At 34.3% G+C, this 12,578-nt stretch overlaps 1 non-coding gene across 1 annotated transcript; it reads right to left on the reverse strand.

Moving 5' to 3' along the window:
* Window positions 1-11,399: 11,399 nt before the first annotated feature.
* LOC111812636 lies at window positions 11,400-11,560 on the reverse strand. The gene has a single exon (XR_002818091.1). It is a non-coding gene; the product is annotated as a U1 spliceosomal RNA (small nuclear RNA).
* Window positions 11,561-12,578: the final 1,018 nt, after the last annotated feature.

Consider the following 12,578-nt stretch of genomic DNA (forward strand, 5'->3'; position numbering starts at 1 on the left):
ATCTGCTGCTCAGATCAACAGATTTAGTTATGTAAGATTGTACATATGATTGCATATATCTTTTATTTTCCAGAAATCTTAAATTTTTGTTCTTGTCCCTCCTCTTTTTTGTTTTGTCTTTTTTAAAAAAATATTTTGAAGAGAGTTGCTTTTGTTTTTTACTTTTCAAAATGAACTAATAAATTAAATTTAATTTAATATAAAAAAGAAAGAAATGAAGGACCTGCCAATGTAGACCTCAAAGAACATGAGAGCTTGATATAAAATGTTTCAAACCCTAAAAGAAAACAGATATTCCCCTTCTGAATATTTTTCCCAGAAGAATTAATAATATCAGACCACAGTGGTATATGTACACTAATGTTTATAGACACACAATTTCTCATAGCTAAATCTTGAAAACAACCCAAATGCCCATCAACTGAGGAATGGATAAAAATATGTTTTTATAGTGAAATACTATTTGGCTTTAAAGGATAAACTTGAGGCAATTATAGGTAAATGGATGCGACTTAAGACCATAGTCATAAGTGAAATAAATCAGACTTCCATGTGCAAACATCATATTGTCTTCTAAGAGTAAAAAGCTGAAGCACTAAATAAGATCCAAAATATACAATAAACATTGTGAAATGGAAAGAAATTATTCAAAAGGACTGAGATGGAGGAGATAAGAAAAAAGTTAAAAGGAAAAAATATGCATGATGAGATAGTTACACTAATTTCTTAGTTTATTGAAAAGAAAGGTGCTTATATTTGATTAATTCTTCATGCCTATATATTATATTTTATGTGTGTGTGTGTGTGTGTGTGTGTGTGTGTGTGTGTGTGTGTCCAGTTCAGCCCACCAGGGGGCGGGGCTGGCTGGCATGTGGTGCTGGGGGATTGAACCGCAGTCCCTGTGCTTTGTTTAGCTTAGCTTGTTCTAAGTAGGTGCTTTAGACCACTGAGCCATCTCACCAGCCCCTATGCCTATACATTATAATCTGAGCAACTTACTTTGAAGATAATAATATGTAATGTATTAACTATTGTTACTCTTGTTTTGAAATCTTGTATCATTATTCTCTTTAAAAATATAGCAAATAAAAAGACAAAAAAGGAATTAGAATTGCAAAAGAAGTAGTGAACTTATCATTGTTTGCAGATGACATGACACTCTACATAGAGGACTCCAAAACTCCACCAATAGTCTTGTTGATTTAATCACCAAATTCAGCAACATACCAGGATACAAATTCAAGACTAAAATTCAGTAGCTTTTGGTACAGAAACAATGAATTCACTAAGAGAGAAATTATGGAAACCATGGCTTTCACTATAACATTCAAAAAAAAAAAAAATGAAACACTGAGGTATCAATCTCATAAAGCATGTAAAATGTTTGCACAGAGAAAATTATAGTGCTCTGAGAAAAGAGAGTGAAGAGGATTTAAGAAAATAGAAAAATTTTCCATGTTCTTGTACACGAAGAACCAACTTTGTGAAAATAGTCATAGTCCCAAAACTGTTGTACAGATTCTATACAATCCTGATTAAAATACCATTAGTGTACCTCACAGAGCTACAGAAAACTTTTTCCAAATTCATTTGGAACCAGAAGAAACCTGAAATATCAAAACAACCCTGGAAATAAAGGAAAGGCAAGAGAAATAAAATCCCTGACCTGAAATTATACAACAAAGCTACTGTGATAAAATCAGTATGGTACTAGCATAGAGACAAACCTGAGGATCAATGGAACAGATTAAAAGATGCAGAAACAACTGAAAACACTCTTATCCACCTTGTCTTTGGTAAAAAGGCCAAAAATGCTTACTGGAAAAAGATAGTCTCTTAAATATATGGTGCTGGAAAAACTGATTTTCCACATGAAAGCTAAAGTTAGATTCATGCCTGACACCATGCACAAACAGTAAAAATGGATCAAAGATTTAAATATTAAAACAGAAACAATAAATCTTCTGAAGGAAAATATAGGTATAACTCTTAATGACATAGGTGCAGGTAGACAGTTCATGAACAAAATCCAATCTGTATGGGAAATATTTTAAAGAATCAGTAACTTAAAGAACATCTCTTTTTGAAAAGTTTCTATACTTTAAAGAAAATTTTCAAAAAAGTAAAAAGAAAACCCACAAACTGGGAAAAAAATATAACCAAATGTCCTTCCAACTAAGGCCTTATCAAGAACATATAAAGAATTTTAAAGAACAAGATCCCTGCATTCAAAGACCCAATCCAAAAATGGGCATCTGAGATGAATATACAGTTATCAGAGGAAGAAATACAAATGGCAAGTAAATGTATGAAAAAATGTTCAACATCATTGATTATTTGAGGAATTCAAGATAAAACAATGCTGAGATTCCATCTCATCCCAGAAAAAAATGGCTAACATCAAGAAGTCAGAAAAGAATAAAAAAAATTAAAAAAACGAAGTTAGCCAATAACAAATGCTGGAAAGGCTATGGAGGAAAAGGAACTCTTCTGCATTGTTGGTGGAAAGGCAGACTGGTACAATCACTATGGAAATCACTGTGGAGATTCCTTCAAAAGATAGGATTGGCAATCCCATTCAAGGCAATTATTCCCTGCCTAGGTTTTTTTTTTTTCCTGAAGAACTAAAAAACTCCTGTCACAGCAATATTTGTGCACCCATGTTTACAGCAATGTAATTTGTCATAGCTAAATCCTTGAAACAACCTTCATCCCCATCAACTGAAGAACAGGTAAAGAAGATATTGTATTTTTACACAGTGAAGTACTATTCAGCTATAAAACAGGATAAATTTGAGTCTTTTGTCAGTAACTGGATGCAACTAGAGAACATACTTTTAAGTGAAATAAATCAGACCTGCATGTGCAAACATCATGTGATATCCTTAATGTGAGAACCTGAGAGAGAAAAAAATGGGATCTTCAGTGTACAATAGATACTGGGAAAAGGGAATGAACTTATTCAAAAGGAAAGAGTTGCTGAGTTGAGGAGAGCAGGAGAGGGAGTGGGAAAAGAGATTCATCTATGTATGTAAGCAGGATATTTTGCACAACTGTACTGTGCATTTCTGTTGAGCTATGGAAAGGATCAGATGATACTTTTTGTTTTGTCTCACTTTTTCAACTGACTATACCTTTTCTCCTTAATTTCTTGTATATTTCTTTCTTTTTTCTTTCTTCTTCCATTTTACATGCATATATCTGGTAACAAGAGTAACTGGTTGAAAGACAACACTACTTTATAGTTTGTGTCTTGTTATACCTCCAAAGCTTCATGCAGTCAAGGGGCAGATTTCTAGTTTGTGATTAACGTATGATCCACTAGGATTATGGATGAGTACTTCTGGGCTTATGGGTGTGAGTACTGCACTCAGCCTGGGGCTTATAGCCTGAATGCAAGTCGAGGGAAACAGACATCCTCTCTGTTACCTCTGTTGCCATTGTTGCAGCTACTCTTCCTTTTGCTGCTTTGCTGCATTCTGCTGCCATGGACTGCTGCCCTCTGCCATGTGCTAGTCTGCCTTGGAGCCAGCTGAGTATAGAATAAAACCTCCAGGAACTGTGAGTTAAATAAACCTTTCCTTTCCTCATTTTAAGAGTTGGGTATTTGTCCCTACAACGAGAGAAGAGCAACTGGGACAACTACGTATTAAAACAAATACTGTGAAATTCATGTTAGTCTGTTAAGTGAAATTCTATATCACATGTAATTTTTTCTGTTTTAATTATAATTTTTACTCTTTGAAAAAAAATATATGACATAAAAAGATACTGTAGACAGAGAGAAAAAATGACTGTAATTCCAAGAACAACAACACAGAGAAACCATTAAATAGGCTAAGCAAAACACAGAGAAAAAATCAAGGATCAAAGAACAGAAAAATAACCTGACAAAGCTAAGTCAATACATGTATTAATTATAACCATCAATGTAAATGGCATGAATTCACCAATAAGAAACAGACTGGAAGAATTCATCTACAAACAAGATCCAACAATATGTTGCATACAAACAAACACATTTAACTCAAAATTTAAATCATGGACAAAAAGTCAAAGGGTGGAAAACAATGCTCCATGTGATAGGAACCAAGAAGAAAGCAGAGGTAGCTATTCTCTTTTCAAACAATGTCAATTTCAAACCAAGAATGATCACCATAATTTTTTTTTTTTTCTGAACCAGGAGTTGAACTCAGGCCCTTGTGCTTACCAAGGAAGTGCTTATTCTACTGAGCCACCTCTCTGGCCCCAAGAATGATCAAAAGAGACAAAGAATGCCATTACATGTTTGTTAAGGGAGCACTTCAAGAAGAGATAACAATCATAAATATGAATGTACCAAATATTGGAGCACCCAGCTGTCTAAGACAAATATACATAGACATAAAATCAAGTGAACAATTACACAATCGTAATATGACACGTTAATACCCAGTCATCATAAATATATAGATCCACCAGACTAAACAAGAGAAAAAAATAAGTGAAGAAATATCAGAACTGAACTGAACATATGAGCAATGGACTTAGGAGATGTTTACAGACTTTCCACCCAGAACAGAATTCAATTTCTTCTCAGCTGCACACAGGATGTACTCTAAGACAAACCATAGTACCCACAGAACATGCTTAAGCAGGTGTAAAAGGATCAAAATTATTCCATGAATATTATCTGACCACAGTGTAATAAAATTGGAAATTAATGGAAAAAGAAACCACAAAACTTCATAAATGTATGGAAACTAAATACAATACTTCTCAACAACCAATGAATCACATATGAAATTAAAGAAATTGAAAAGATGTCTACAATTAAAGTGAAGATTCAGGTAAAACGTACTAGAAATTGTGGGACACAATGAAAGCAGTCCTAAAATGGAATTTTATAACAGTGAATACTTAGATCAGGAAAACAGAATTAGCACAAATAATCTAATTTTTCACCTCAAACTTCTAAGTATAGAAAAGGTTAAGTACAAAATCCCATACAACAGAGAATTTATAGAGATCAGAGTAGAAATGAATGCACTTGAGATTAAGAAAACAATATAAAGCATTAATGAATTTCAGATTTGGTTCTTTGAAAGAATAAATTAAATGGATATCCAGCTGTCATGGTGTGGTGTTTTGCAAGGGGAACAATTCAATACAGGACATATATTTTATAGAATAATTTTCTAATAGCCACTGAAATAATCTAATACAAACAGTGCAGGAAATCTGTCCACATACTAAAGACCGAAGAATTCAGCTGAGATCCTGGATCTAATATCTTGCCTGTGTCCAGCTGAAGCACAGAACTCATAACAGTGCCTTATACAAGACCAACTGGAGCCCTAGAGAAATGTCTGGAGGTCTACAAAAATGTCTTGTGCAGGCCAGCTTTGTGGGTCTGTGCTGGAAAGGATCAAATGTCAGTGGTGGAAGCTAGAAAGACTATTTGTGCAGGATGAAGGATCTATGCTAAGGGTGAAACATCTGAACTGGAACCTGAAAACATTACTCAAGGTAAGAATCAGAGCTCCCCTAGGAAGTACCACAGACATGCTCAGCAACAGTGAGATTCTGAGCTGCTCTAAGGATGAGGAAAACTGAGTTCCCATCAGGAAAGCTCATGGGACAAGATTCCCCAGACGGCTGAGCTGTGTACCATCTTCCCCTCTGGAGGAACAGAGCTCCTCCAAAGAAAACCATAGCCATTCTCAGCAGCAGTGAGGTCCTTAGCTCCTCCTCTGAGAAGATGGCCAAGTTCATCAGGAAAGCCAGTATGACAAGGTCCTCCAAGGGACCAATAGCTTCTTATAGTTTCTGGCAGCACCCAACACCTTCCCTAATAGCTCATCCAGCTCCCAACAGCCTTCACCTTTTAAGCTGCTGTCAAAAAGTCTCAGATGGCCCCCACATCCCGCATTGAGCTATTTCAGTTTACCTTGATGTAACAAGTTGACCACCTGTTGATAATCCACTGCAAAAACCAAATTCAGTAGCGTTACTGGATACAAAGTTCACTCACAAAAATCAATAGCATTCCTGTACACAAACACCAAACTCACTGAGAGAAACTGGGAAATCCACACCTTTTACAGTAGCATCCAGAAAATGAAATCTTAGGACTCATATTAAGGAAGAGATCTATATGTATATTAAAAGTTAGGGTACTCTGAAGTATGATAACAAAATTGATATCACAAAATGGAAAGATATCTCTTTACAATGAATAGAAAGAATCACCATTATGAAATTGGTCATATTCCCAAAGTTCTTATACAGATTTAATGCAATTTCCATCAGAATATCATTAGCATACATCATAGGACTAGAAAAACACCTCTAAAAATCATTTGGAAGCAGAAGAGATCTAGAAGCACAATGGCAGATAACAAAGGCAGGGCAGGAGGTGTCACAATCTCTGACTTGAAATTTTATTACAAAGGCAGTGTGATAAAAACAGCATGGTAATGGCGAGAAATCAGACTTGAGAACTAGTGGAACAGATTAGAAGATAGAGACACAACTGCAAACACACTGGATGAAAGATAGCCTTTTACTTAAGCGATTCTGGAAAAACTGGCTTTCTATATGCCAAAGACTAAAATTAGACCCGTGTCTAATAGCATGCATCAAACTACAATTAAGATGGATCAAACATCCAAATATCAGAACAGAAACCCTAAATGTCCTGGAAAAATAGTAGGTAGAAATCCTGAAGACACAGGTATAGGCAGAGACTTCATGAACATAATCCAGACCATACAGGAAATATTTCAAAGAATGAACAACTGTGGCCTCATCTTATGAGAAAGATTTTGCACAGCAAAAGAAATAATGACCAGAGTGAAAAGACAACTCTAGCATGGGAAAGATTTTTGTGAATTGACACTCCAAAAAGGACTTCTACCTGAAACATAAATAATTGACAAATAAAATCAGATCCCCTTTGAATTCAAAGATCCAATTAAAACGTGACAATTTTATGTGAATACACACTTTTCAGAAAGAAATACAAATGCCATGCCAGTTCAGAAAGAATGGCCATCATCAAGAAATCCGCCAATAACAAATGCTGGAGGGGCTCTGGGGAAAAAAGGAAGACCTCTCCACTGTTGGTGGGAGTGTAGGCTGGTACAACTACTGTGGAAATGACTGCGGCGAATCTTGAAAAGTCTAGGATTATAGGTTCTATTGAACCCAGCTATTCTCCTTCTGGGTATGTTTCTAGAAGTATTAAAAATATCACAATTCAGAAATATATGTGCACCTATGTTTACAGCAGCACAATTTGTAGTAGCTAAATCTTAGAAACAAATCAAGTGTCCATTAACTGAGGAGCGGATAGGTAAATGGTTGCATCTTGAGACCATACTCATAAGCGAAATGATACAGATTCACACTTGTGAATATCATGTTGTCTCCCTGGCATGAGAAAATGAAAGCGTAAATAATGTCTAAAATGTGCAATAAATATTGTGAAATGGGAAGGAATTGTTCATCAGTGAAAAAGGAACTAGGATGGGTGAAAGGGGAAAGGACAGTAGGGAAAAGGAAAAAAATGCAAGTCAGTTATACAATTGATGTCTGTCAGTTCATCAAAATGGAATGTTTATACTCGTTTCAATTTGAGAAATTTTATATAGCATATTAAATGATATAAATTGATAAATTGTTTTTATAATTGCTTTATTTTCAAAATAACATATTAAATAAGTTCTTGTACTATTTAGAAAAATAATTTATAAACTCAATAAAGGACTATTGTAAAGGTACTTGTGTATAGAAGTGGAAATGGGAAAAGTAAATAAATGAGAAGTGAAGGAAAAAAATGAAAACAAAGCTTTTGTAAATGGGGAGGAGAAGAGAGGCTGAAGGGTGTGTAAGGGAATTGGGACAAAACAAGTATATGATATATGGGTACAAATTATCTATAATGAATGTGATCATTGTGCATCTCTAAAATATGCTAATAAAATCTTATTGTAAAAGAAGAATAAATTAATTTTTAAAAAGAAAATAACATGAAGCAGTACCACACTGACTAGAGGTCACTGATTCCTTTAATAAATTATTATATGTAGGACTCAGTCATAGGTTTAACACTAGATAATGCAGGTCAAGGAAGGGGAGAAATACCATCAATGAGTATAAATATCTATTTCAAAATTTTAACATAGGTGCAGGGTTAGCACTAAGATCCTCTGAGAATGATGATACCTTTTCAACTATATTCACCATTTTCATGAAACTATATTTCCAAAGCAATAATGGTTTAAATATAAGAATGAAATTACGGTCCCAGTTCCATATGATAGGCTGAAGATACATAGTGGGCCCCCACCACTGCTTCACATTTGATAATCCATTTATAAAAGTAATGTAAAATATGAAATAGTGACGTTGGATTGCTACAGACAAAGCAATTTCTGACAAAGTCCTTCCAAACTCACAATCAGTTTTATAAGGGTAGCCACAAATCTGAAACCTTATGCCTAGTACCTGGAGTCTGCAGTGGGTGCCTGGCCAAGAGCGGGTATCCCTATGCTCTGATGCTGTTCTACAGCAAACACTGCTACGACAGTCAGCCCTTCCCATGCTGCTCCTTTTCCTTCAGCTCAAGAGCCTTTCTTGGGTAATGGACTTGTGTTTCAGAGGCTGGAACTTGCCTATATTTCAGCAACAACCAATTATTTAAGATAAATCTAGCCTCACTTGCCTAGCATGTTTAAATCTCTATGTTCAATTCCCCAAGCCCACATCCCTCATAATTCTAAAGTAACCATGAAGCATTTCCTTTTAAAAGTCTAAAATTAATTGAAGATTATGAAACTAGAAGTTAATAGTTGGAGTAACTTGCTGTGTTTCTGAATATGAGGAATTAATAATACAAAGTTAGTTCTCCCAAATTAATATATGTATCAACTCTGGTTTCTCTTCAGATCGTATAAATCTTTTACCTTTTACCAAATTAGCATATGTATCATAAAAATATGCTATACTATACAATATTATTACAAAATATGTCAATCAAAACTCACCTCAATTTTTAACTTAACCCAGCGAATCACTTGCAACAGTAGAGTACAAAAGACAAACAGGAGCTAGACATCAAAACATAAAAATTGGTGCAAAACATTTCTTTAATGAGGGAAAAGGTTAATAAATCTCTTTTTAAAAGTTGTGAACATTATGATAGTGTATTTGGAAGCATTGTTTAAGTGCTATTAAAATATTAGTATTATTTTAGACTAACTGTATTTAGAATTATTTTTACTACCACAGCATGTAGCCTACACAAATATGAATATCATTTTTCTTGGAAATGGCATATATTTCTGAAGAGTTTTTACAAGATATTTTGCTTCCTTGAGATTATGATTTGTAAAAAGACATATTAGTAAAACTACAGACTTACTTATTAGGCAAATATTTGAATCACAAACAAGAAATAATGGAAATACCTTAACAATTTATTTTCAAGATAAATAAATATGAAAGAAACATGTCTTTACAAATCCTGTGCAGTTAAGGGAGAAAGATAAGTTAATATCTCAGATGCCTTAAGATATAAATAACACTTTCAGATTATATGATTTGCAGGAAAAATTGTAGTAAATAATGTATATTGAAAAACACATCTTTAATATACATAAATAAGTGTCAACTTTATGGGAAATAGAATCATAAATTTTATGATCAACAAGGAAAAAATTGATTTGTTAATTTCCTTAAGTATGATATAATATATTATTTATTTACTAATAAAAATCTTTACTCTTTATTCTAAAAACAAATCATTAAGGGTTTTCTCTTTTTTGGGTACTGGGGATTGAACTCAGAACCTTGCGCTTGACAGGTAAGAGCTTATTTTACTGAGCTATCTCCCTGGCCCCATTAAAGTTTTTCTTAAGCATGAATTTATAATTTGGTGGCATTTATTATTTATTTATTTTTGTATTTTTGGGGAAGGATCTACAGCATGTTCAAGTTCTCACTACTAGATTGGACTCGTACTGATCTGCCTGTTTACAGGCTCCCAAGAGCTGGGATCACAAGCACGGGCCACCATGCCCAGTCTCAATTGCCCTCTCAGCCCACCCGGGGTTGGGGCAGGCACTGCAGGCCCGGGAACCAAACCCCTGACCCCTGTGCCTGCTTGTAGCCGCTTTAATCCGCTGAGCTATTTGGCTGGCCTGATATTTATTTTTAAAAATTCCTTTTATATCCTTTTGTTTTTTTAATTGCAACTAAAATCTTGTGCCTTATAATAACTCAATTACTAGCCAACCTAATTTTACAAAACTGGAAACTGCCATTCACGTTCTTTGATGATTTTACAAGACTGTGTCAATATCCTGGTCTGCCTGAGGGTCAGCATTCTTGAATACGTATCACCGAGGTGGTGATATTTAAGCTCAGGTGCTCCAGTTGTTCATTTCTGTTTTTTCTGCCCTTCGCCAGGTTCAGCTTGTAAATTTCTATGGCAATACTGGCTGCTGTGTCATGCTGAAAGAAAACAATTCTTCTTAAGCACCCATGCTAAAAGCAGGTCAAAAGCCTGTCGATTTTGATGTTACTGAAGACTTCACATGCCTCCGCATTTATTAGTGGACTTGGGTTTTCACATTTAGAATTACTTTCATTTTTAGAGTATTTGAAAAGACTTTCCATATATCCCATTTCTATCTGTAAGCATTTTGTTTCTTTTTCCTCAATTCATCCTTACAGTTTCACTAATAGGCTAAAACTCATGTTTAAGCAAGCATTTGCCTATTAAAATTTGTAGCTATGGTGCTTTACTTTGTGATTTTCATAGAGTAAAATTATACCCAAAGTTAAAGATTTAAGCAACACATAAATGATGAAAGAAATGAGTGAAGGATATGCTTATTTTTTTAAAAAAATTGTAACATAAATAAATTATGTTCACAGTAGAAATTTAGAGTATTTAGTATATCTCCAGATACTCCAATTATTCCTATAGTTTAATTTCTTATAGTTTTAACTCAATACTCATGTAAATAAAGTAGTTTTGTGTTTATTTTTCACAATTATACAAACATGCATGCACTCATGGAAGGTGGTATTTATTTATTCTACTTATCTATGTATATCTAGTATTTTATATTTTAACACAAGTTTATCAGGTTACAAACTAACCTCCTAAATAAATATTGTCCTCGCAGACTTCTGGATTGTTTGTGCCATTCAGTTAATCACTTAAGTTTGTACTTTCTCTTCCCTGATGTTATTGCAGAATTCCAACTTCTCAGAATTCAAGTCTAATGCCACTTTAATCATGAGCTATTCTAATATAATCCAATCAAGAAATATTTCCATATTTTTGTTCCCATGGTATTTGTTTCAATTTTTACCCATTAGAGTGCCCTTTTTTTCCCCTTTTTTTACAGGTGAAAGAGCTAACACAGCCCCCCACTACTGCAAATTATGCAGCTGAGTTTCCCATATTTGGAGAAATCACCGGGGTCAGCACATCAGAGTGCAATGGATAAGCCTCACCCTGTGAAACTACTTCCTGGTCATGGTATCTCCCCTGCCCCACAAGTATAACAGTGAACTTTTTTATTAATATGTTATACCATCTATTCATGTCATGATTACAGAGAATTTCTTGTGTTATGATTCACCAATGTTTTAGATCTCTGTGGAGCTGGTATGCTTTCTAAAGTATAGTGGATAATCAATAATTTCTAAACCATAGTGGGTTTTACAAAGCATTTTAAGTGGAATTGTGCAAATTTTGAATATGAAAGGTGTGTGCTACTTTAGAGATGACCAAAGAAAATTAAGATATTTGGATTCATAAATATATTTGAAGAGATAGTTTCATTTTGCTGCACATTTCCTAGTATGAAAAGATACGCAATTGTTACTTCCAAAGCCCACAGTGTCAGACAATTTTAGTGAAGTGACTATAGTCATCTTTGGAAAAAATAAAAGAAATGGCAACATTCTGGTTAAGTTAGACGGCAGGAGTTGCCTTCTCTAAGGTGGCCTCATTTGGTGTCAAATTAGAACATTTATCTGTTAGAAATCAAGACTGTTTCACTAGATTTGGGGCATCAGAGCCACATGTAACTTAATCATGTTGTCAGTCAAATATCTCATTAATGAAAAGAGAATTGTCAAATTTATGCAAATGAATGTGGCATTGACAGCTGAGCAGCTCTTTCAAACAACTCACTTATTTCCACTTCTTAACTTCACTATAAATAGGAAAATCTCAAGTTAAATGATTCAAAGAACCATTTTCCCAATTCCCTTAACTTGGTTTGCTATTGTCACTGCATACTTGTAGTTATAACAATCTATGAGGAAATTTAACATCACAATTTCATCATTTTTTATTATTCTATTTTTACTCTTTAGAAGTAGGTAGGAGGGAAAAGAAGAAGAAAATACAAGTGGAGTGCAATACCAGCCCCAACACTGGCATTTTAAAGCTTCTACAGGAGAGAAAATTGGTATTTATCAGTGTGTGTGAAAAATGCAAAAAGCAGCTATCCAACAGTTTTCCAACATTATGGATGTCACAATTCCCATTACATCCTATATTGTAAAAAAAA

This window comes from Octodon degus, unplaced genomic scaffold, assembly GCF_000260255.1.
Source record: "Octodon degus isolate 3935 unplaced genomic scaffold, OctDeg1.0 scaffold00132, whole genome shotgun sequence".
NCBI lineage: Eukaryota > Metazoa > Chordata > Mammalia > Rodentia > Octodontidae > Octodon > Octodon degus.